Source organism: Sarcophilus harrisii, chromosome 2 (assembly GCF_902635505.1).
Source record: "Sarcophilus harrisii chromosome 2, mSarHar1.11, whole genome shotgun sequence".
Lineage (NCBI taxonomy): Eukaryota > Metazoa > Chordata > Mammalia > Dasyuromorphia > Dasyuridae > Sarcophilus > Sarcophilus harrisii.
The window spans coordinates 247,149,479-247,176,762 of record NC_045427.1 but is presented as its reverse complement, the minus strand read 5'-3'; the positions used below and the strand labels follow the sequence as shown (position 1 = coordinate 247,176,762).

At 33.1% G+C, this 27,284-nt stretch overlaps 1 protein-coding gene across 9 annotated transcripts in view; it reads left to right on the top strand.

The window, feature by feature from the left end:
• The window catches only part of EHMT1 (euchromatic histone lysine methyltransferase 1), a 259,276-nt gene that overhangs the window by 42,504 nt on the left and 189,488 nt on the right, over positions 1 to 27,284 (top strand). For 4 of the 9 annotated variants that reach the window (XM_012539611.3, XM_031951871.1, XM_031951872.1 and 1 more), the window contains exon 2: positions 12,309 to 12,533. The exons of 4 other annotated variants lie outside the window; for them this stretch is intronic. The gene's annotated coding sequence lies outside the window, so the exon portion shown is untranslated. Of the gene's footprint in view, positions 1 to 12,308; positions 12,534 to 26,700; positions 26,924 to 27,284 lie in introns of all 9 variants that reach the window. One more of the 9 variants, XM_031951874.1, reaches the window with a different exon arrangement.

Sequence of the window (27,284 nt, the reverse complement as noted above, 5' to 3'; positions counted from 1 at the left end):
TTAGAAGAAGTTTCATTAGCTTTCAAGTAAAGACTGAGGTAATTTTACAGAAATCCAGAAAGGGGCTCAGAGGTGGAAGAGGAACCTGCCAACAATGGGCCACAGAAAAGCTACTTTCCAAAAGGAAGATAATTTTGGAAAAGAGAAGAGGCATCCAAGATGAAATAAAACAAAATCTTTTTGCTTTAAATATAAAGAGGAGATAGAAAAAAAATAGATGGATGAAATCAGGTAGATTGTTGGAGGGAGTTTTAAAGAGTTTATTATTTATAAACTGGAAGCATATGTTTAAATCTAATTTGAAAAAGATGAAGTTTTTGAACTTGCTTTCTAAATGGAAGACACAGGTATAGATTAACTTCTGGGAAATCTGAGGCCTTTATATTACTTAGCATTAGGAGAGGAACTGATTTTCTTAAGATGTCTGAATTTTAGGTCATTAATCTCTTTTATAGTTTTGCTTGTATCTCATTGGAGATGCCCCATGGCACTTAAGGTCTCCTAGCTGAACATTAAGTTCAAGGATGTTATATTAGATTGGAAAAGTTTTGAGGTCTGTGGATGGAACTGTTTTCCAGGAACCAACGTAGGTCATTAATGAATCAGTCAACAAGAATACATCTTCTATTTGCTTGGCACTGTGTGTTAGATTCTGAGAATACAAAAACAAAAATGAATCAATCCTTACTTTCCAGAAGCTTTTATTCTGTTGGGGGTGACAACAGGTACATGTGTTAGTAAGCTAGAAGTCACTGTGAAGAGAGTATTAATGATTGGAAAATCTGAATTCTGATCTAGCTTTAGATATTACCAACCTGTGTAACCCTAGGCACATCGACCCTAGGCACTTTACTTCTGTCATTCTCAATTTTCCTTTTCTTTAAGTCACTCAGTCTTTCAGTAAACATTTCTTACATATGTACTATTTTCCGGACCCTGTGCTAAGTGTTGGGGATACAAAAAGAGAAGTGCTCTCAAGGAGTTTACCATCTATCTAATAGGGAAGACAACAAGCAAACAAAAAAGTACAGACGGGTCATGTGCAGAAGAAGTAGAAAATAAGTAACAGAGAAAGTATTAAAATTAAGAGTTATTGGGGAATGAATGGGGAAAGATGGGATTTTAGATGGGACTTGAAGGCATCTGGGGAAGCCAGTAAGCAAATTTTGAGAAGGAAGGGGCCATTCCAGGTATGAGAGAGAGAGCCAGAGAAAATACTGGAGATGATAATAATAGCACCTACCTTGGAGAGTTGTAGTGAGGATAAAATGAGATATTATAAAAGTTCTTTGCAAATCTTAAAGCACTTTGTAAATTTTCACTATTTAATTAATGTAAAATAAGTATAAATTAGAGAGGGCAGACACTCCTTCTGGAAAACTTTCAAGCAGATGGTCATACTTGAACTTTTGTTTTGAAGGAAGTGAGAGATTTTAGGGGGTGAGCATCATATAGAGAGAGAGCACAGCTACTGCAGAAGCATGTAAGGAAACAGAATACTGTGTGAGAAGATCAGAAGCAAGACCATTTTGTTTGTTATAGAGGAAGGGGAGTAATGTATGAGAATGGAAAGGTAGGTTAGTTATAACCTATGTTATAAAGTTTTTTATAAAGAGTTTTAAAATCCAGATAGAAATTTGGAGTTAATTAAGAACTACTTAGTATTGGCTAGTTGTCTGGAGGATGGATTGGAATGGGAAGAAAAATGAATTTAACAGATATCAACAGATATGATCATTTCCATGTACAAATAAAAACAGAAAAAGGGAGTTGCATATGAAATTACATCTCTGACATATTTCCTGAACTTCCTGCTATGTATTTTATAAATACTTGGGTTAATGTCTTTTTTCTTGTCTCTCTCTTTTAAAAATATATCACTGTTGCTTCTTCCTTCAAACTTTCCCTTCTTATCAACTAAATTCCCTCACTTGTAACAAAATAGTTTAGTTAGCTTCTAATATATATCAGCTCTTTAAGGAACTTCATCTACACATGCATAAATTGAGAAATGTTGCAGAGGTAAAAATGGCAAGATTTGGCAGCTGACTGCATATGTGGGAGAATGAGAAATTGAGGATAATGCCAAAGTTAAGAATCTAAGAGAGAAAAGTTACTTTTTTGGTCAAGTATTAACAGGTTATTGGAGGAATTAAAGTCTTTAACACCTGTCTTTTTAGGTATATATTCTATTAGTTTGCAATTGGTCACTTTTTAGGGGACCTGAGAGGTACCAGGCAATTGGGGTTATGTGATTGACCTAATAATAATAATAATAAAAATCATACTGTGTCAAGTGTCTGAGACCAGAATTGAACTCAGGTTCTCCTGACTTCAGAGCTGGTACTCCATACACTGATTCACCTTGTTGCCCCTAGTCGATTATTTTTGAAGTACCATATTATATTTTAGTAATACTGAATTGACAACATATCTCAATAACACTTTTATAATCATACAAAGGACTTTAGATTGAAAAAGGAATGGGAAAAGAAACATTAATATAGTGCCTCTCTCAGATTCTACACTAAACACTTCTTACAAATTCCTCATTTGTAACAGACCTGAGAGATGCTTATTTTACAGTTCAAAAAACTGAGCAAACAGAGGTTAAGTGACTTGCCCTGGGGAAGACAGATAGACAGACAGACTGAGTAAATGTCTAAGGTTGAACTTGAAACTCTATCTTAGAGCCAGCATTCTATCCAAGGATATAAAGGGTAAAGAAGTAAGTATTTTTGTTCCTGTTATGCTTCCTTCCCTCTCCTCTCACTCCCCTCCCTCCATTTTTTGTTGTTTTATCTAATACTAAAATATTATTTGTTCTTCTAGGTTAGGTCAGAGGCTTCCTATATCTATAACGATATCTTCCTTTTCTGAATTCCTATTTAATTTTAACTAGACCACTCATTTGACATTTGTTACCTGATAATTCCAGCCAAACTGGGCAATTCCTTCCCAAAACTTGTTCTATTATGTTTGTGTCTCTGTTGGAAACCTAAACGTCGTTCAGTTCTTAGTTTAGGTGCCACTGCTTTCTCCTGGATGGCCTTTCCTGATCTTCTAGTTCTTAGTACATATCTTCCTGTTAACAGGAAACTGACTTCATTAAACTTAGGTGAAAATTAGGTCTATTACAAGAAAAATGAACATAAATATAGAACATAGACCAGTTCACAATCCATACAGAAGTTTGTATATTTATGACAGTACAACAAAAGAGGGAGGAGAAAACAGAAATGTCCACCTAAAAGGGTATAGCATGGAAGGGAGAAAGGTGCAGGAAAGGTGGGAAAAGGGCAAAACCCCTTTTGAAAGTGAGGAGCAAGGTAACTACATTCTTTTCCCTTGGGGACTGCTAAATTATGAAGATAGGATGGTTTGCATATCTTACAAGGATCTCAGCTGCACAAGCAATTTCTTAGCTTAGTGCAGTTTGAATAGCACCTCTCTTGACTCCCAAGGATATACAGTCCAATTGGGGATACAAACAGCAAAGTATGTCAGCTGGGGGTGCAGTGGGATGGGGGAGTTTTATTCCCTGACATATTCAGGGCTTCCTGTGTGCTCTGGGTCCAGTATTTGTGGAAAATGCAGCAACCAACTTGTCTGGCATTATGGAAAATGCCAGACAAGTCCAGAGGATCCCTTAAACACTTCCACAATTTTCTTGTGTTTACTTAAGTATTTTTACATGCTTTGTCCCCCAGTAGAACATAAGCTCTCTGAAGGCAGGGACTGTTGGGAATGTTTTACAACATTGTGCCTTGTTACATTGTGAGTAGTTGTGCCTTAAGGTACAAAAGGAAGCTGATAGTCTATTTATATGGAACTCAATAAAGAAAATCTTTCTGTTTAAAGGTAGTAAGATGTACAACTTGATCTACATTATATAGAGAAATTCCATTTAAACATCTCTCTCAATTTCTCATAATCTTATCTCATAATCTCATAATCATAACTAAGTCTCCTCAAAGCATTCAACATGCTTTTGAAAATTTTCCATGAAGAAACCCTTGTACATTACATGACTGACATTTTCACCTTTTATTGATTTGTTGTAGTAAATATGTGGCAGAAATTATGAAAATAAGGCAACTTGGTAAAATAAGTCTATAAATACTTATTAATACCTGCATTATAGATATTTTGGCGAAATTGTTGGATTTAGAATCATGTCCTGGGTTCAAATTCTGATTGCTGTTTAATGCTTTGTAAAATTGGGTAAATCACTTTATGTCTGAGTAAAAGTAATTAAAAAAAATGTAAAAATAATAGATTGGTTTAGATAATTTATTAGTTCTCTTCTAACTCTTAAGTCTATGTTCTTCAATAGAAATAAAGTTTTATGTAGGTTACTTTATCCTATTTAATTTATATATAATTTAGATACAAGACAATATACTCTAGAGATACATAATTTACAATTAGTTAAATATATTTTGTAGTCATTTCTGACAAAAACTGGGAAAGGAGAACTTTAGAGAGAAATGATATGGTAGAAAGAGTTTTGGAGACCCAGGAATCTGGACTGAGTCTGGCCTCTATACCTCACCTCAACTTAATGAGCATGCATTTCTTCTTATGTAAAATAGTAATAAAATTTGGATTATGTACTTTTTGAATTGTTAAAAGAATCAAATAAGAAAGTCTATGTAAAGCATTTTGCAACCCATAAGGTATTATATAAATGCCATTTATTATTCTTAATGATTTATATACATACTTTTCTTTTTTCTATGGGAAAATCATATCAAACTTAAATTAAACTTTTTGTATAGGATAGAAACTTAGAACTTGCGCATCTTATTCTTTTGACTTAAGTCAAAATCTCTGAGTTTGTTTCCCCAGATGTGGCAAGTGAAACTTTATGATCTTCATTTCAGGGAAAGAAAAGGACAAATAGATATGAAGAACAAGGTTCTGTATTATGTTTTAAAAGTCAAAAGGGAATATTTTGGTGCTTTTGCCTTGTGTAATCTGTGAAGAAGAGAAACAGGGATGACTAGGAGGAAGTTTTGGGATGTGGTATATGTTGATAGTTTTTCACAATTATAGTATCAAATATTTATTTGATTTGTTCTGCCATATTCCTATGAAGTCTCTTCCCATCATATAAATGGAGGAATTAAGGCAGTTACTTAAACTCTTTTGTGCTTCTAAATACTATTGTTGCATGACCATCTCTAATCCTCCTCGGCTCTATCTGTCCATTGGACCTAGATGGCTTTGGAGGAGAAAATGAGGCAGCCCTCCCTCACTTAAATCCAATTCACTTGCATGTCTTAGCATTACTCCCTGATGTCATGGTTCTCTTCTAGAATGAAGGACAAACAGCTATTGTTATTATTATTCATTAGTTAATTAAATTTGTAAATAAAAAGCTATAAAACAAAATAAATTTGAGATGTTAGTGATATCAAAAAAATTAGTTGACTAATTGATCTGATGGTTGGTTAGTTGTTCTTCATTCTGGAAGAGGATCAGAATGACATCACTATGTTAGAGTCCAGTTATAGTGTGTCCTACTGTGGCTGATCAGACCAATAGTAGCTCGGAGTGCTCTGTCATAATTCATAGACAAACATGAAATTTGGGATATGCTTTGTGCATCTCACACCTCTTCTGAGCTAATTTAACTCTGTTTTGCTCAGAGCACAGCACCCTCTCTGAAGAAGGCACACCACAGTGGGTGGACCTGTGATAGTGTCTCCTATGTCATACAGTTAATTGCACAGTTCTTAAGAGAGGCCCTTGAGAGTGTCCTCGTTGCTTTTTGTGACCACCTTGTGAGCTCTTGCCTTGTGTGAATTGTGATTGTTACAATTATTATTTTAAGACTGTGAACAAATGGAAAAACATGGAGACAACTTGATGCAGTGGAAAGAGTGCTGGATTTGGCTTGAGTACCCTTACATATACTACTCTAATATTTTATGTAAATTGTTTAACTTTTGAAGTTTTTCAGATATAATGTGTGAGAGATTGAACTAACTAGATGCCTTCAAGGTTCCTTCCAGTGTCGAATTTCAAGATTCCAGAAGCCTGTGATGATTATAGTCAGCAGTAGCTTACATTTAATATTATACTAGACTTAAAAAACAACAATAAAATAATTGTTCTCATAGTTATAATGATGAAATATTTTATGATTTGTAACAATTTTTTTTTTACATTTTAAGAAATTTATTGTCTCATGTTCAAACAAAAAGATGTGGGTTATATACCTGGAATAAGCAATATATGTAGCATCATCATTAGAAGGAAAAACCCATTAGGAAAGGTAAAAACTTCTCTTGTGCCCAAATTATGTTTTATCATTTTATACTCAGTCAATAGGCATTTACTAAACACAAGATAGCACTCACATATTGTGTAAAAAAAATGTAAAATAAAATATAAGATAATTTTAGCTGGGAGTCACTAGTTGTGGGAAATCAGGAACGTCCTCCTGTAGGAGGTAGTGATTTAATTTTATTAATACTTGGTATATATTTCTACTCTTAATACAGTGTAACATCTATTGAAGATAAGGATTTACAGAAAACTCAGTCTGACAGGTCAGAGGATAAGAATTCCATGTCAAGTTTTCAGTATAGACTTTGTTATTAGAGAAGTCGGTATATAACCACAGAGAGGAGTCTTATGTATTTTTTCTTATGTATATTCCTTATATATCTTGTTTTGATTTGAGTTTGATGCTACTGTATTAGATCTTTAGTGGGTAATTATTTTATTGATATGCATGTTTTTTCAGTTGTTGTACCTTACAAGCTGTATCTCCATATCCTATGGGAATTTTGTATGTATTCTCCTATAAGTTTGTTGCTGGAACTATGGGTTCCAGCCAGCATGTGTAGGGCCTTTTTTCACTTTCTTTTGAAATTATGAATAGCTTGCCGATCTGTTGATCCTTGCCCTCAGCAAGAGGCCATTTTTTTTCTCAAATATTTTTTTGATTATTTTTACTTTTCATTACCTTTAACTCTTCTTTAAAGATTCTCCTTTGTTATTTGTTACAATCTGCTCACATTTACCATTTGCCTTTCCATTGCTGTCTTTGTAGTAATCATTTTTACTTCTTTGGGAATATAGTCAATCCTCAACTTTTGTAGAGTTTACATTTCTAGAAAATGTTGCAAAAGTAAGGAGGAAAAAAGCAAATTTTGATACACTGAACCTTTGGGAGATAGGGGGTTAGTTTTCTGCAACCACCAAAACCTGCAATCTTTTGCTAGAGATTGCTGAGAATACACTTTTCTGAATATAGTTTTTTATAGCATCATTAATTCTGATATGGTGCTCTCTTCCTAACCAAGTTACTTCATAGTAAGTTATTTCATAATAACCCATAAAATGTAGTTTGCAAAATAAAATTGGTAACATGCAAAACATTTTTTCTTGTTAGTAATTTTGTAGAATTCTATGACCTTTTGCGCTAATAACTTATTTAAAAATTAGTTTTAGGCAATATTCATTTTTCTTGACACATGCATTCTACATGATCATAGATATTGTACAGCAAATTAAATTCTTAAAACTAAATTTTTGTTGTTATAGCTTTTTATGTACAAGACATATGCATGGGTAATTTTTCAGCATTGACAGTTGCAAAACCTTTTCTTCCAGTTTTTCTCCTCCTTCTCCCCACCCCCTTATCCCAGATGGCAGGTAGACCAATACATGTTAAATATGTTAAATACAATGTATGTATACATGTCCATACAAAAAATAAATTTTTAAAAATTTTAATCTTACCTTACACTGTGTCAAATAGTGATATTAGGGCATTGCATTATACTGTATTACTATAAACCTCTCTACTGTGGCTGTCTTCTGAAAATCAAGGGAGAGGTTGCTGGAATTTTAATCATTGCTCTAAGAAGATTGAGATGGACAAGGTCTCAAGTCTTGTGCATACGCACGGATGAGTGTGGTTGCTAATGTGAAAGTGAAAATGAAATAAAACCTGGCTAATTCTTGAAGTCACAAAAGTTAAATGTGTGAATGTTGACGACAACCTTATATGTTATTCTGTGACTCAGACACAACACAATGTGACAACACAATTGTGACAGCAACACAATTAGAATATCAGTGCTAAAAAATTGAATCTTTTTTCCCTGAAAAAAATTTCAGGTTTCTGAAGGTAATCTCTGGTTTAATTCTGAGCTGATCCTTTTGTATTTTATGTTCAGGGTATATATTATCCAACAATATGATTGTTAGAGGTTTTCTGGTCATTTGGATAAGTTCCTTTTCTGTTTAGTTTTTCCTGTGTGGATAATTCGGCCATTGTGAGTGGTTACAGATTTCATCTAAGGGACTCTGAATTGTTCTGGAGCTTGATTCAATCTGCACAAGATTATCCACAAATATGAGCATCCGAAAGACCTCATTATTTATAGGGAATCTTTTTTTTTATCTTGGATTCTACACTGGATCTCTTCCATGATAGTGCTGCACACTTTGGTGAGCACATAGCTCTTCTTGTTTTGTGCCTTGCCTGAAATTTATGATTAGGGATCTTGCAGAACAAGATTATATCTTTAGGAATCTTGAATGATTTTGTTGCATTGATGGTAAAAACTTTATTGGTTAGAGAGCCTTTATGATTAGTAGCATTTTGCTGTATTGAATCAAACTCTTTTAAAACATTATGAACTGACAATAAGGAAAATGCCTTTTCCTTATTTTGTATATTAATAAAAGTATGCTGTGTTGTGGAAAATTGCCTACCTCCTATTTATCGCCTCATTGAGATGTTCTTTATGCATGTGTAGATGATTCTTATATAGACTGGAAAGTAGGTATATAGGTTGATTTTTGTTGTTTTTGTTATTGGGCATTTAAAAAAAAGTATTACTAAGATCTGATATTTTTCCATGCCTTCAATATCTTCTCTTTCTTCAGATACCTTGTGATTCAATTTCTCTTCATCTCTAGGGTTGGGTTGTTTGCCGAAGGGAATTTCTTCAGTGTATGCTTTTTGTTTTCTCCAGCTGTTTTTCCTGTAGTTCTGTTTAATTCCATTTTTCTTCCTTGCTAAGCATATCTAGGCCTAGGATGCTACAGTTTGGGTGAGGTGGCTGTATTGTCCTTGGTGGTTAAAAAAAAAATTCTTTTAATTTTTAAGTTGCCTTTAGAGTCTAGCCAAATTTTCTTGAAATTGTTTTAACCTTTTGTTGTTTTTTTAAAAATGAGGTTATATGATTTATAATCTTTCATCTTTCTTTGTAAGATTTTATATCAAAGTGATCTGTTGGCCAAAGGCAGCGCTACACCATGGATGAGGAGATATCCTTAGAGTGAATGATGTGTTTAATAATTTCCTTGGGGCTCTTTCTTCTCCAGACATTCTCCATTTATCCCTTCTATTAGAACCTTGTCTTCTTTCCTGGGAAGCTGGACTCTAGTATCTGAGTTTGTGCTTCTTTTTCCCTAATCAGACCTTTGTCATCACGACAACATTCTATTATGCTTTTTTCAGAGATCTTTGCTAACAAAGACTTCTTTCCAAGAAATAACTTTTCTTATGTTAGCTGAATTGACTTTGTGGAAAATCTTTTTTAGTTTTATATAATTGAAATTGCCTTTGATAATTTTCTGTCCCTTTCTGGTTGTGAATTTCCCTGATATCATGCTAGGGAATTTAGTGGATTTTCTTTTCTAATGAAGAGAAAGCCTACCTTGAAGCCAGCAAGTCCTAAGGAGTCCTGTCTGTGATATACTGCCTGTGCTTATTAACCTCTCAGTATTCTGAGACAATCTCAACACTATAAGTAGCAGAGAAAGCCAACCTGTTTTATTAGAGAGAATAGAGAGAATTTACTCATTTGGGAGTTCCCTGTACCAGTGAAATTATAGGTCCAACCTTCATACCTGTCCATTCTTCTTTATTTAAAAAAAAAATGATGTTTTATATCTAGATAATTAATTTGGGATTGAATACAATATATATAAGATGTAGATGCAAGATGTTTATTTTTCAGTAGTGATTTTTAATTTTTCTAGCAGTTCTTAAATTATTTTTTTTAAAAAAGTCTCTCCCTTAGTATTTTGTGTTCTTTGGCTTATTTGAACACCTGGTTGTTGAAGTTTTTGGACTGTTACACTGATCTATTAATTTCCTTTTTTAACCAGTACCAAATAGTTTTGGATAATTAATGCTTTATAATATAATTGCACATCTTGTAGTGTTAGGAAACCTTTGTTTCTATTTTTAAAAATTATTTCCATTGAAATTCTTGACCTTCTTTCCTTTCCTTTCCGCTAAAAAATACCGTTTTGATAATTTTAACTGGTATAGTACTAAAGCTATAAATTATTTTTTGTAGTATAATTTTCTGATATGCTGTGCCCCATGACTGTTTTGTCTATTTATTTAAGTCTCTTTTATTTTTTGTTTGTTTTGCATTATTGATTGTCTAAATTTTTAGATTTTACTTTAATTTTTTGATTGGTTTGTAGTAATATTTATGTAAGTCTTGCGAATTGATAGATTGTTTCAGATATTTTGTACATTATATAGTTATTCCTTTCTTTTCTTTCTTTCTCTTTCCTCTTTCTTTCTTTTCTTCCTTCCCTTTCTCCCTCCCTCCCTTCTTCCCTCCCTCCCTCTCTCTCTCTCCCTCCCTTCTTTCCTTCCTTCCTTCCACAATTGAGGTTAAGTGACTTGCCCAGGGTCACACAGCTAGGAAGTGTTAAGTGTCTGAGGCCAGATTTGAAATCAGGTCCTCCTGACTTCAGGGTTGGTGCTCTATCCACTGTGCCACCTAGCTGCTTCTATACTTATTTAAATAGAATTTTTCTTTCAGAATTTTATCAGTGTATAGAATGTTGATGATTTTTGGTATTGATTTCTGTACTATTACTCTGAAGAAGGCAGCAAGGTGGCGCAAAGGATAGAATGCTAGGACTGGAGTCAGGAAGATACTTAAATCTTCATGAATTAAAATTTGGCCTCACACTTAATAGCTGTTTAATCCTAGGCAAATCACTTAACCCTGTTTACCTTAGCTTTTCATCTCTTCAAAAAAAAAAAAAAAGCTGCAGAAAGAAATGGTGAACCACTCTAGTAATATCTGCTAAGAAAACCCAAATAGGGTTATGCAGAATTGGATATGAGTGAAAAATGATTCAATGACAACAGTTTTCTGAAGTTATTGCTTAATTCTTTTATTGATTCCCTGTAAGTTTCCTTTTTCTGATTTTTCTTTCATTTTTGGTACTCATTTCTTTATTATGTTGAGAGAAAAATCAAAACTAAAAGGAAAAACATTAAGAGAGGAAAAAACATAATGAAGCAAACATAGCATGTGTTGATTTACGTTCAATCTCCATACTTCTTTTTCTGGATGCAGATGGCATTTTCTATTCAAAGTCTATTGGGATTGCTTTGGATCACTGAACCACTGTGAAGAACCAAGTCTTTCACTTACTGTGTACAATATATTCCTGGTTCTTCTTGTTTCACACAGCATCAGTTCATGTAAATCTTGATTCCCTGGAATTTATAGGCAAACCATTACATGGTCTATAAATGGGACTAATTTTGCCTCTTCTTTTTACAAATTCTTGTAATTTCTTTTTCTTGTAGAATATAGAGGTTCTAATACTAGATGGACTATCTCAATTTTTGTTCTTGTGCTTGTTGTTGTTGTTATTGTTGACATAGTTAAATTTCCAGTACTCTGTGAAGTAGTATTGGAGACAGAATAATCTTGCTTTGAATTTACTGGGAGAACTTTTAGTGTTTTCTCACTATAAAAACCATAGTGCTGTGCTTATTTGTTTTCATTTTGTCAAATATTTTTATTTGATAAATGTTTATTTTATTTAATATTCATATAAATATCTGCATGTTTATATGAATATAAATACATTTATTATATAATATTAAATATATTTGTATTGTAATTACATAAAACATTCATTTTGTTTTGTCAAATATTTTTGAAGATATTAGAAAGACTATATATTGATGATTTTAGTATTATAAACACAAATGATAGTTGCATTTTGTCAGAGGCCTTTAAAAATATTGATATAATGTGATTTTTGTTTTTTATAGAATTAAATCATTTCATTCCTTTTTTTATTAATTTGGTTTCCTAATCTTAAGCCATCTTTGTATCTCTGGTGTTCATCCAGCTTAATTATAATGACACATTTTGAACATTTTAAAAAATTGTTAATCTCTAATTTCCTTTATAATCACTTAAAATGAAAAAATTTAAAAATAATTTTTATATACATTCACAATCCCTCACTAACTTGATGTCTTTTAATCTCATTTTATTTTCCAGGTCATCAGTTTGATTTTTCAGCGCATTTACAGCTCATAGTGTACTTAGAAAATTTCATGTCCATCAGTTTTATCTCCATGCCTTCAGTTTTCCTGTCAAGCTTCTTTCAACCTTGAACCAAAGTTTCCAAAAGTCTTCTCTGTTGCATCTACTGTGTTATGTGAATTGCATTCTGCCTTTTGCACTAATACTTTCACCAAGGGACTCTGAATCTGACTTCTTTTGGTAAGTTCTAGCTTTTCATTAAGGAGTGAAGTTATAGGCTGAAGTCTTCTCCCTTCACTTCCCCCTTGGCAAGTTAAGCTTTTAGTTTGAAATTTTTCATGACATCCTGGAATTTTAAAAATATTTGTAATAATTTGAAATTATTTTCTTAGTAATGGTTCCTATTTAGCATAGTGCAGTCTTGTTCCATTGGGGATTCATTAAATGTTAAAAAAATCTTTTAGTTATTCACCAATAATATTCAGGCTTGCCATGTGAACTACAATATCATTCATTTTTTTTATTTTGAGTTCTGCATATACTTATCTAGTTGACTAGTTTCATTTGATGAAATATATAAGAGCATTCACTAATTTTTATCCTTGGGAAATTTTTCTCTTTTTTCATGTCTTACTGTTAAAAAGAGCCAATATAATGTAGTAGGTAGACAGAGAAGCCAGGAATTCTTGAGTTCAGTTCCTGTAAGTCCTATAACTGTTCAGGGTTCTAGGTAACTCTCTAAGATACATTGTCCTCTCTTGGATTGGTAATAGCACCTGGGAGTTCCCTGTGAAATCACAGATCTAGTCTTTGTGTCTATTACTAAATATTAAAATGTTCTTAACTGGAGTTTTGAAATCTTTTGTTAATAACTCACATTTGTATGCAATAGGCACAGGGAGTCTTAGTGACTATCTAATTCAATCTTCTCATGGCACAGCTGCTCTTATTTGAATATTTTTGTATATTTTTTTTTAAATAAAATTTTGTTAGTTTATATGTCAACCTGAATTTCATCTATGGAATTTTTAGCTCTGAGAATGAGACTTCTTTGGCCAAGGCTGTGTTTATTCACTGAGCTTCAGAGATTATTGGGAAAGGAAATCATTGGATGTTACTCATTATTTGAGAAGAGGGTTAGGAGGTTGGGTCTGCTTGTAGAAGCTTCAGAATTAGGAAGAAGATAATTTTTTTACTTGATCTAGTTATCCTCATGAACTGTTAAAAAGGTAGGATATAATTGGAGAAATAGTCCTTGCTTATGACAAGACTGAATCAGTAAAATAAAATGACAGTGACACCTAAATCAAGTTACTTAATCAGATTGGTATCATATAAATCAAATTTCAAAAAATTACTTTTTACAGGTAGAAAAAATATTAAATTTCATCTGGAAGGAAAAAGGTAAAAAATCTGAAGGAAAATTATTTTTAACAATTGGGAAAGAGACTTGGTAGTACCAGATTCAAATTATATTACAAAGCACTAATCAATGAAATAGTTTGGTATATTTTAAAATATAAAACAAAACAAAACAAAAAAAATCAACAAAGAGAGAGATAAATAGAATAAAAGACATCTTTTAATATATTTAACCTAACCAATGTAGCTGGTTATTATTCACAAAGTCTATAAACCTTCCCTCCCCCCCAGATATAGGGGTAAGAACTCACTATTTAATCAGTACTGCTGAGAAAATGGGAAAACACTGATAGAACTCAAATCTAGCTCAACTCTTCATAACCACATATGCTAAGATAACCCCTGAATGGATACCTGATCTAAATATTAAAGATAACATCCTAAACAATTTAGAGAGACAAGGAAAATTTATAGATAGAAGAATTAATGAACAAAAAAGATATAGAGAGAATCGTAGATGGTAACAGCCAGTTTTTTCACATAATATTAGGGATTTTTTAATGAACAAAAATGAAATTAAATTAGAGGAAACATGAGCAAAAACTTTTTATTGCAATTTTTTTCTCATAAAGGTTTCATGTAGCTAAGATGTATAAGAAATATTTCAAATATATTAGAACAAAAGCTATTTCCCAATGATTAAAGGGTATAAATAAAGATTTTTTTGGAATAAAGCTAGTAACTATATTTTAAAAAATGCTTCAAGTCTCCAGTACTTAAAGAAGTACTAATGAAAGCATTTCTGACATTGTATCTCCTACCAATTAGATTTGCAAAAAATTACAAAAAAGGAAAATAATAATTTTTGGAAGGGCTTTGAGGAAATGGGCATACTAACACAGTTGCTGGAGCTGTGAATTGGTATAATCATTTAGTAAGTTCCAAAATATCACTGTTGTATATCCCATAGAGATTAAAGACAGAGGATAAGGTCCCACATGTATAAAAAAAATTTATAGTAGCTCTTTTGTGGTAGGAAAGAACTGAAATTTTAAAGGGGTTGGTTTCTATCTAGTAAGGAATGACTGAACAAATTATGATTTATGAATATAATAGAATACTTACTACTCTAAGAAGTAGTGTAAGGGATCATTTCAATAAAACTTTGGGAGACTTATGTGAATTACTTTTCAAAATAAAATCAGTGGAATCAGGAAAATTAGGAAAACAAGAAAGCTATATATATAACAATAATATTGTGAAGACAACTTTAAAAGACTTAATAACTCTTAACAATGAACAAATAACCATAAATAATGAAGGATGCTAATCATCTCCTCACAGAGAGTTGATGAACTCAAGATGAAGAATTGTATACATTTTTGGACATGGCCAGTAGGGAAATTTATTATACTTGACTATGAAATCTTCTTACAAAGGCTTTGTTTTCCTTTTTTCTCTTAGACTGGGGGATAGGGAGGAGTAGGAATAGTTAAGAGAGAGAGAGAATATGAGTAGATGAGAGAATATCACCTTTAATGGACAAGTGAGACAGCTTTGAAAATTATATGTTGAATTTATTGTATACTTGAACAGTAATCTTTACATAATGAATATTTGTAGTTTCATTTGTATTTTCTCTTTGACTGTTAGGTATATGGACATACTAATTTTATTTAGTGGTTTTTATATTTAGAAGGGGAAAAAAAAACTCAAGCATATTGTGGATCTTTGTAAGGGACAAAAATGTATCCTAGATCATTTTTTCCTGGACTTGGTGATTTGGTATTTGTTGTCAGGCCTACCCAGCCAAGGAAAGATGCCCCAGAGATTTTAGAAATCCAGATCAATGAGTTAGTTACCTTGGCACTTTGCAGTTTCTTAATTTAAGCTAAAAGTGCTTTTCATTTTACTTATATATTTGTATTTTCTTGCCAAGCAAATTGAAAAGAAAAAACCCATTGCACACAAAGGGCATATTATGGTTGTCCTACCTTTGAACTTTTTATCTAACCACATATTTTCTCTAATTTAAATACGAATTCTGTTGTATAGGGCTCTTTTTTTGACTCTCTTTAAGAAATAGGTGTATGGATATCAAGAACATGTTAATTTACAGTAAAAGTATAATAAGACAAATGCTAAATGTTTTTGCTACCTCTTCTTACTTCCTGTCCTTTTGGCTAGCGTGAGTGCTTTCTGTTCCTGCCCTCCCATTCTTTTTTAGTTGATACATTCTTACTTTGACTATTTCTGCAAAATAAGAATTATTCTTTGACTTCTTCATATTTGGACTACCACCTTGTTACCACATGCATCCTTTCAATGCCCACCTCTTTCTCAGGAATAGTCCTTTGAGAGGGGGTGTATGTAAATTATACTTGTGTGTATTTGTGTTTGCTTTTTAGTCATTTTTCATCTTGTCTAATTCTTCATGACCCATTTGGGTGTTAACACAAATTCTGCAGTGGTTTGCCATTTCTCTCTAGCTTTCTATAGATGAAGAAACATGAGGCAGACTGGGTAAAGTAAGTTGCCTAAGATCACACAATCACTAAGTTATTCTAATGCTGGATTTGAGCTGAGGAAAGATGAGTTTTTCCCTCCAGGCTTAGTACTCGATCCATTGTGCTCACCTAATTGCACATTTATGTATATATGCATATTTGTATATAAGTGTATGTGTCTATACCCATATATACATGTATGTACATATTTTTATGCAACTGTATTTACATATATACACACTTAGGTGAATATGCATACATTTTTATAATTAAATTGTCCATTTGACAGTTACTAAAAACATGAATATTTCCATATATGCAAAGAAAGACCTTAAGGACCACATATGAAACTGTGAATCTACTATATAGAGCTTTCTATTAAAAAAAATTAAAGGATAGAAAAATTTAACATGATAGTACATATACTGTCATTGCCTATGCAATAGGTTTTTGCTTTAATTGTCTTTGTTAGCTCTTTCATATCTTACTAAATATGTCATTCGTACCCTGCAAATAAAGGAAAGGAAAATGGGGAGGTGTAGCTTGATATACCCTGTGCCTTTTAGCCAGTTTCCTTAGTTTCCTCTCAGCTTTCTCAAAAGATCATTTGACGCTTTCACCAGTAGACACTTCTGACCCTTATTTTGATTGATGCACAAGTCTGAAATCAGTTCCCTAGAGAATATGCTGCCTATTGTGGGTTCCCTTTCTTTTCTTGAGAGTTGAAAAACTGGTCTGACTCTTTAAGTGTTTGGGTTGGATCCTAGATTTGAAGTAGTTGTATTGAATTTAGCTATAATTTTATGTTCTAAGGAATTAGAAGGCATATATATATTCCAAATGTACATTTCTTAAATCTAGGCTGTAGTACTCATTTCTCATTTTCAAAAAATGTGTTTATTTAAGATTAAAAAATATTAAAATAACCGAAAAAGAAAAAAAAATTATGTTCACAGCAGATTATAAGAAAGGATTCAAAATACTTTGCTTTGCTGTTACTTAATTTTTCCTCTCCCCTAAGAATTTCTCCCTTATTTTCTCCCCTTAAATGTTCCCTCCCTCTTTATTCCGTTCCTGTTAATCTCCATACCTTATCCCATTCCATTAAAAATTTTTGAAGAGTTTTATATTCTTCTAGATGTGTGTACATCTCTCTCTCTCTCTCTCACACACACACACACACACACACACACACACACACATGCATGCACGCACGCTGTTCCCTCTTTAATAACATTTCTGAAATCCATTTTAGGATTTTCAGGACTGTCAGCCCTCCTTCCCCATCTAATTCCTTTGTATCTGTTCTTGCTCTCCTACCTTGTTCATATAAAATATTTACTGTTTTTACCTTTTCATACACCATTTTGCTTTTTAGAATCAAATCATGCTTTGCTCAACCCCAGTCTTCCTTTTGAATTACTCAATTACAAATGATAATCTTGGAGATAATAGTTTACATTCCACGTATAAAACAGTTTGTCCTTACTGAGTTCCTTGAAATTAGTTTTTAATGTATTATATTGTTCTTGGCTCTTAATATATCTTCTTGTCTCTTAATATGTCATATTTTTTATAAAGTTTAGGTTTTTTTTTAGCAACAAAAGCCCCAAAGTCAGGCAATTCATTGACTGTCCATTCCCCCTCCTTCCCCTCCCCTATTCAGAATCATGGTTAATTTTACTAAATATATTTTTGGCTGCCATTCTAATTCTTTTGTTTGATATATAGTATTCCAAGACCCATGGTCTTTTATTGTACTTGCTGATGGGTCTTTTGTGATTCTAATTGTGACTTCAGCATATTTGAAAAGTGTGTGTGTGTGTGTGTGTGTGTGTGTGTGTATGTTTTATTGCTTGTAAAATTTTCTCTTTAATCTGGAGTTTCAAAATTTAGCAGTGATGTTGCTGTAGGTTTTCAAAAGATCTCTGGTTCAATCCCAGGTTTTGGTATCAAATGATGAGATTGATGTAGATGTAGGTACCAAATGTTGGGGTGAAGTCACAGGAACAATTCACAATGGCTTTTTTTTTTGGGGGGGGGCAAAAGGTAAGTTTATTTAGAAGAGGTTACAAACAAAATGAAGATACAGAGGAATGGTAAATATGAAATAGATTTGGGAAAGCAATAGGGTTACCAAAGAAAGGCGTTTGGAAGAATCCATTAAAGAAATATGCCATGAAGTAGAAGTAGTCCATTGACTTGCAGACTAAATCCATAAAAGGATTTAGGCACCTTAAAAGAGTTAGTTAGTAATAAGGAGAAAGACATCATGAGGATGGTGAGGGGATGAGAGAAAAGACACCATGAGGCAGAACACTACCATGATGGGCTAAGACAAAAGGGATTCAGCAAAGATGGCATGGGCCATGGGCAAATTTATAGGGGAAATTTAACCTTGGGGGTTTGACTTAACAGAAAGTGGGACTAAGGTAAACTGATCCCCAGCAATGTCCTTTCTTCTTTCCTCAAGGAGTAATTTAACAGTATTTCAGGCTTTTCAATATCTCTGCCTTTCAAGTGGTGATCATTGTGTTGAGGTGTGAGAATGAGGGTTGAAAACAGCTATTGGCCACTTGCAAATCCCACTGAATATACAGGCTCAAGGTTTATGGCAAGAATGGGTTTATTACACTAAGAGAACAGCTCTCTTAGCAGGCAAAATCCTGTTAGGACTTTTTCAAAGGTCTGGGTACACATCATTTGATTTATTGGATTCTTTTGCCCTGAACCTGGGGACCTTCCTTTACTTTTTTTTTTTAATTAAAGCTTTTTATTTACAAAACATATGCATGGGTAATTTTTCAAACACTGACCCTTACAAAACTTTTTGTACCAAATTTTCCCCTCCTTCCTTCCCCCTCTTCCCCCCCAATGGCAAGTCATCCAATACATGTTAAATATGTTTCCTTCTTGTTCTAATACTTTCCTTTTTTGTTCTTATACTTAAGGACAATTAAAAAATGTGTCTTATTGTTTCAAGATTCTTTTTTTGATTGTAGCTTTCAGTCCAGTTATTCATCTTTTGTCTTCTCTATCTACTCTCCAGATCTGTTGTTTTTCTTATAAGATAGCTCACATTCTCTTCTATTTTTTATTCTTTATATTTTGTTTTATTATCTCTTGTTCCCTTATAACTTTGTTGGCTTTCCCTTGCCAGTTTTAGTTTTTGTTATAAAAAATAAATAATAACTTTTATTTTTAAAATAATACAAAGATAGTTGTCAACATTCAACCTCACAAAACCTTGTATTCCAAAATTTTCTCCCTTCCTTTCACCCCTCCCTCCTCTGGACAGCAAGTAATCCAATATATGTTAAACTTGTGCAATTCTTCTATACACATTTCCATATTTATCATCCTACATAAGAAAAATCTAATCAAAAAGGAAAAAAAGGTGAATTTGAAAAAAAAAAAAAAAGGGAAACAATAACAAAAAAGGTGAAAATACCATGTTGTGATCCACATTCAGTGGCCACAGTCTTTCTGGATGCAGATAACTTTCTCTACTATATTGGAATTGTCCTGAATCACCTTATTGTTGAAAAAGGCCCCATGTCCATCACAATTGATAATCTTCTTGGTGTGCTGTGCATTTCCCTAGTTCTACTTACTTCACTTAGTTCATGTAAGTCTCTTCAGACCTTTCTAAAATTATCCTGCTAATCATTTCTTATAGAACAATAATATTTCGTAACATTCATATACTGTAACTTATTCGCCAACTGATGGCCATCCATTCAATTTCCAGTTCCTTGCCACTACAAAAAAAAAAAAAGACGACAACTGATGTAAACATTTTTGCACATGTCGATTCCTTTAAGATCTCTTTGGAATACAGACCCAGTAGAGACACTGCTGGATAAAAAGGTATGCACAGTTTGATAGCCTTTTGGACATAGTTCCAAAATGCTTTTCACAATGGTTGGAACAGTTCATAACTTCACCAACAATGTATTAGTGTCTCAGTTTTCCCACATCCCCTCCAACATTTATCATTATCCTTTCCTGTCATTTTAGCCAATCTGAGAGGTATATAGTGGTATCTATCTTAATTTGCACTTCTCTAATCCAATTCTAATTTTCAAAAGAAGCCTTTCTTTAAGACTTTGGATCTCCTTTTGTAGTTGATTAACTTTCTTTTCATAATCCTCTTGTTTTTTTTTTTTTTTTTGGATTGCCCACATTTATTTATGTATTTTCCCTTTAGTATCTCTCATTTGATTTTTAAGTCTTTTGTGAGTTCTATAAATTCTTTTTGGGCAGGTGACCATGTTGAAATTACTCTTTTGGGGTAGAAGAGACTTTTTTTTTAACCTTATCCTCCTCCGAATATGAACCTGGTTCTATCTTATTGCCATAGTAACTTTCTATGATTGTGTTTTTTCTCCTTGCCAGCTCATTTTGTTGCAGATTTTTGGTATAATCATCTCTACTTCTAGGATGTGAGAGATGGTGGCTCTGGCTGCTGGTCTGGAACCTGAAACAAAAATTTGTAAGTGCTTGCAGCCAACAGCTTCCCTGTCCCACTGCTTCTTTATGCATATACCAAGCATATGCTTTTTCAGTCTTGGCTAGGCACGCACAGCTGGGCTTGGTGTTCCTCATCAGCCAATGTTCCTTCAGTTTTTCTTGACTCCGACATCCCCCTGACTAGGAAGTGAAAGTTCTTGTGGCTGGGGCATAATTTACCTCTCTGTCCAGTTAGCCCTAGGGCTCCTCACTTGTTTTAGTGGAACTAGCCTGGAGGTATTTACACTTCATAAGGATCAAATTTCCTTCCTATAGTATCTTTTTTAGGATCCTGTTCTACCACAAACCCTAATTTTTTTTTTTTTTTAACTGCTTTGTGTTTAAGCTGAAGTTTTGTCTTGTTTGCCAAGGAAATCTGTTGAACTTGGAATTTTTTGATCTACTCGGCCTTTTCTCCAGAATCCTCCCCACTGCAGTACTCATTTATGATGAATAAAAAAGCACCTTTGACTAATTGATTTATGAATTATATTTTTATTTGTAGTGATACAGGGAGCAAGAATAATTGATGATTGAAATTTACAGAAAATTCCAAATTTTATTTTGGCTACTCCTTTCATTCTTTAAGCTCACTGGAAATAGAGATTGTTCAATTTTTTAATATTTATATAATCTGGCCTTAGGTTAATTTCTGCCATATAGTAGGTGCTTGATAAATGCTTGCTCACTTGATTGATTGATTGATTGATTACCACCCATTTTTTATCAGAATATTTTCAGACTTCTTTCTTTAATCCATGTCACACTCAAATAAGTTATATGTTTAAAAAAAAAAATTACAATATAAAAACAGCCACCCCTGTGTTTCCCTGTATAGATTTACTTGGTCTCTTGGACACATCAATTATATAGTAATTTTCTTTTTGTAGAATTTGTTAAAATTATTTAAAGCAAAATATTTAGTGACTTGATATCACATAAGTCTGAAAAAAATTAAACAGAACACTACTGTGTGTATGCATATGTACATATAAAGTTGTAAAATACATATTTATAAAATAATCTTTTTATTATAAAATTATATAACATACATTAATTAATTAAAAAGCTAGATTATCTTCACTTCTACCCTAACTCCTCTCCCTATTGAGAGCAAAAGAAAAACTAAACCTTGTTACAAATGTGGAGTCAAAGAAAGCAAATTTCTGCATTGACCATATCGAAAGACACACGTATACCTCTGTTAATTACATATTGCATATTATATATGTTTTATTCTATGTTATTGAGTCTTTCACCTGTATCAGGAGACAGGTAGCATGTTTTTCTGTCATCAGTCTTCTGGAATAATAGTCATTATACTCATCATATTTCTACGTTTGTCTATGAAAGTTGTTTGTCTTATGAAATTGTCTCTGTTATGTTCACTTTGCTTTATCATTTAATGAAATTTTTCCCAGGTTCCTCTGAAGCTATCTCCTTTCATCCTTTCTTAGCCATTCCTCAATTTATGGCCACTTTCTCAGATTTTATTCTTTGCCACCTGAACAAACAGATAGAAATATTTTTGTACATCTACAGTCAAAATTTGTTTTGCTTAGGACTTGTCTTTTCTTTAATCCATCTTCCTAATTTCTCCTTTTCCCCTCCTGTTTCCCTGTCGAAGGAAATTTGTTTCTGTATTCAACCTCTCTGAGGTGTGTGTGTGTGTGTGTGTGTGTGTGTGTATGTGTGTATGTATTTGTGTGCAAATGAATGTGTTTTCCCCCTTTTTTGATTAGTTCAGATGTGAGGTTAAAGTGTCAGCTCTTTCCCCAATCTTCCCTTATTTGCATTGATATCTACTTGCACACCCTGATTATTATGTGATTCTTTACCCACCCTCCTCTAGTATTCCTCTTCCTTTCTTTTTCCTTTTTTCTTTTATGATCATTAACTATTTCCTGGTTTTCTGTCTAATTAAACTTTGATGAGCTCTAATGATAATAGGGTTCACAGGAAACATGCATCATTTCTTTATATATGAATATAGGCAGCTTATTCTTATTTAATTCCTTATTATTATTTGTGTTTATCTTTTTATGTTTCTTTTTCCTCCTTTGTTTGAACTTAGAAATTTCTTTATAACTTTAGTTTTTCATCAAGAATGTCTGGAAATTTTCTATTTTATTAAAGGTTTATTTTCCCCCTGTAGCATTTTACCTAGTTTTTCTGGATTAAGGGCTGAGAGTGACTTTTTTCCTGCTTTTTTTATATTCCTAGTCTTAGCCTTAGCAAAGTGCTTTACACATATTAAATACTCTTTAAATGATTTTTGACCAAATGTGCTTCTTAGTGGTTGAATCTTTCCTTCTTTGCTTCCTTCCTTCTTCTTTTCTTTCCTTTCTCCTCCTCTTTCAGGAAGCTCTGGATTTTGGCTATAACATTCCTGAGAGTTTCATTTTAGAGTTTCAGAAATTGACCATTGTATTCTTTCTATTTCCACTGACTTTCTTGTTTTAAAAACCTCAGTGCTTTTTTGGCATTGCTTTCAGGTGGCCAGTGATTCTTCAATTTTCTTTTCCTGATCTGTTTTCTGGTTAATTATTCTTGTGCTCTGAGTTACATCTTTTTTTTCTTGGCTCTTTTGACATTGTTTTAATGTTTTTTGTTGTCTCATGAAGTCATTGGCTTCTGTTTTGTCTTTTCTAATTTTCAAGGAGTCTATTGCTTAGTCAAGGTTTTGTAGTTATGCTGAGCTATTAATTCTCCTAATTCTTTATTTCTTGTTTCTCATCTTTTCCGATTTGCTTTTGTACTCTCATTTAGTAAAAAAAACATTTTAATTAAAAAAAAACTTTTGCTGAATTAATTTCTTTTAGAAATTCTAGTTGAATTTTTGCTCAAGTTGTATTGATGCTTTCTTTGCTTGTATAAATCATTTTCTTCTGTGCTTATTTTTTGAGTATACCTTCTTATGTTGGATATTTTTCTTTGGTTTGTTCATTATTCCACCTTATTTCCCATTTCAGACTTAACATTTGGGTAGGGCTTTCTCTATTCACTTCTTGAGGGAATGTCTGGGTGTGTCCTGTTGATGCTTTTTTTAAAAAATAATTCAATGTTGTGTTATTTCAAGATATCAGAGATTGCTCAGGCTGGGGATTTGTAAACTTTCAGTGCTCCCAAAGTGGAATGACCTCAGTAAAGTCTGCTGTCTCCTGGTATGAATTCCGTAAGTTCCTGATCTGGATTTGGGTTTGATCAATAGTAGATTCCTGATTATATGCAGCTCCTATCATCAGCCAGCTAGGAAACTTTGTTGGTTCATAGGTTTTTAGAGCAACAAAATTGTAGGTTTCCTTTTGGTCTGATGATTATTCTACAGACTTCACACTGAGCTTAAGCCAGGTCACGTTCAGATTCCACCTTAATGAAGATTGCCGACATTTCTTCTTAACCTGAAATCATGTCTTTTTTCTGGTACTATGAAATTTCTGTTACATCTTCACTTTATGCTTTGTATTAAAGTTAAATGTCTACATATCTACATGTAGAATCTAACTTTAGCTTTCCTTTTCTATAGGAAGCTTCTTCACAATGTATCATCTTACATAATACATATTTAAAGTAAATAATTCAAACTTTTTTTCTTCCTTGTTCCATAGTCAATATTTTTGATCTTTAATAGCTCTTAAATCTTAGGGCTTTAAATAGAAGAGTATTATAAAATAGATTGTGAAGAAATCTGAAGAAATTCTAGTAGTCTGACAAACTTGAAATTTCTTCCACTTTATTTTTGTGTAAAGTGAGACTTAAATTCTCTTTGGGTTATACTGTGGCAGCACACATTGTACCTTTTGGTCTTTTTTGGTAAAACCTATATTATACTTCAGTACTTCAAAAGGTCTATCATGATATTAGTGTGATTATTTCAGGAAGCAGAATGAAACCCTGTTGTAATATGGGAGTCAGTGACAATGGCTGCTGGAGATCCAACTCAGACTTGCAGAATGGATCCCCTCATGTGAGAGGATGATACAAGGAGACTGAGAGGCAGTTGCTGTTCTCTGACCTCTCTGACTGAGAGGCAGTTGTGCTGTCTGACCTCTCTCCTCTTCCCTCTGCCTCCAACTTATCTCATTCCCAGTTCGCAACATCTGTGTCAGCAAAGGTTGCCTTGCAAACCCTTACGATGTTATGATCCACAGTTGTAGAGGCTCTCGGAGAATTGACCTGTCCCTTAACAAAACCCCCTCTATGCTGTAGTGATGGTTTATTGAATTCATGTTTTAAAAGTAAATATCATACAGCTTTGAATCTTCTGGTGATAAGTCAATGCAAATTTAGCTAGGAACAGGTTCTTATATGATAAATGCAGTCCATTACTGAGTCCATTCAAAGCCTTTCTAGCTTGGTCCTACCAGAGTTTATGCTCATCTGATAATATAGCCTTTGAAAGCTCAGGTCCCTTTATCCCTTTCACACTACAATTAGGCAATGGAGGAGAATTTAATGACAAAAACTTGTTTTATGAGAATTACTAAAACAGTGCATTATATGGCATAAGAAGGGGCAGCTTTAGAGCCATTGATAATGTCAATGTTTTCAATTAATTGATCTTTATTCTTTTATGGAAGTCAATCACATATTTTCCTATTTGATGATTAAAAAACAGAAGATGTCCTTGTCAGAGACAAAGGCAAAATTATGAATATCTTTTACCCTCTTTCACTGGTTTTCTTCCTTGTCAGATATGTCAAGTACACTCCAATTATCTTCTCTTTGATAAACACATTTTCAGAAATGAATGTTTTTGACATTTTGTGTTTATCTTTCTCAGTAATATTTCTCTTTTGGGAGGGCATGAATGGGAAATAACTTTAGGGTCTTTTATATTAAATACATGAAAGACAAAAAATAGTAGAATTTTAGGCAATTGTAGTATACTTGTTTTTGGTTAGATTATATCATACCATTTATTTGGTCATCTATTCTGAATACTTTAAGACTGATTCTTGTCTTTGTTAAATGCTTATCTTTAGACAAAGGAAATGTATTTAGTAGAATTTTAGAATGCAAGCAGCCGATTCTGAATTTGATATTTAGCTTAGGACTTTAAAATTGTCAGATCATGCATGCATGTATATGTAACATTTTCATTTATATTTTGAAAGCTTCCATGGGTTTCTCAGTAGCTATTCTGGAATCCTTGGGTTTGTGAATTTGATTTCTTAGTATCAGACGAAATCTTCTAAACTTCACCTTTTTTCAAAGTTCTTGGTTACAGAGAGACAATCCTAAAAAGACTTGGTTTTCCAATAGACTATTTTGCAGTTTTTCTCATGGGGCAATATGTTTTCCAGAAAGTTGAAAATTGAAATAACCACAAAAAAAGTATTTTACTGATTTTTCTCAGGCTTTTGATATTGAGATTTTTTGAGACCCCCAAACCCAAGCCAGCAGATCCTCTCCTCCTCACATTAGAACTCATACCTTTAAGTGAACTAGTGAGTTTCAAACTTGTTTTTTGAAATGATCTTTTTAAGGAATAACAAATACATGTTGGCATAGAAACTACCAGATCTAATTGATACACATAAATGAAAGGGAACTTTTATTATGTAGACCAGACAAGCTGGTTAAAATCTTTTATGAGGCAAAGAAAATTATCCAGATGTTTCCTGAATTGGAATGGTGTTAACAGTTTGTTAAAATTCTGGAAGAATTATGCTTAAGCTTCTACTGAATGTTTGTTCTCCTTCATTTAAAAAAAAAACCCAAAAAGAATTCTAGGATCCTAAATAACACTTAATATTCATTTGGTTTTGAGCAAGCATCAGTGTTCTTATAAAGACTTATGAACATGTTTATGGTTTCATTGGTTAGAAATGTTTATGAAATTTTTAAGCAATGGTACAAATTTAGGTTTTGTTTGAAATGGAAACCATCAAATTTAAGAGCTCAGCAATGACAGTTTCATGTTTTATATCAGAAGTAGTTTGGGTGATTTTTAAAGCATTCAGTTCTGCCCTTTGTACATTGCATTGTCTTCCCTTTTCCTTTTGTGCCCAATATGACTGTAGAATCTCCAGTAGCTGGCTGCCATTCACTTCCTCCTCAGCTTCCTAGCACAACTGCCGAGCCATGAACGGTTTGAAATTGGAGCATTCATTGTGAGAGTGTTCCTTCTGAGCATGCTCCTCTGCCCCCAGAGTGCATTGGAACTCATGGACATATTAGTAGGCCTCTGGAATCCTGGATGAAAATCTCTTTAGGGCATTTGTACTACAAACTAGCCTTTGACAGGTATGGTTCCTACCAGTCTTCACTTAGGGGAAATGGCTACTAATTCTTAAGCACTCTGGGATTTCCTGCAAGCTGTGTAAGGTGGGGGGTGGGGGTTTCCTGAATTTATGGTTTTACAGCAGTTTCTTTCAGGTTCTGTATCTGAACTGTAGTGGGCCAAGTTTAGAATAGAAAGATAATGGTCTACTTTTTAGATTAGAGTTTTAATCATTAAAGTCTTGTTATTTTCTCCATCCCTCCAAATGCATAAAATATATTGGAAAAATCCTATTTCATTTAATCAAATGTTTAGGTTAAAAAAAAAAAACATAAGTTGCTTTCTAATAATATGGAATGTAAATTTAGTGATTCAATATTTATT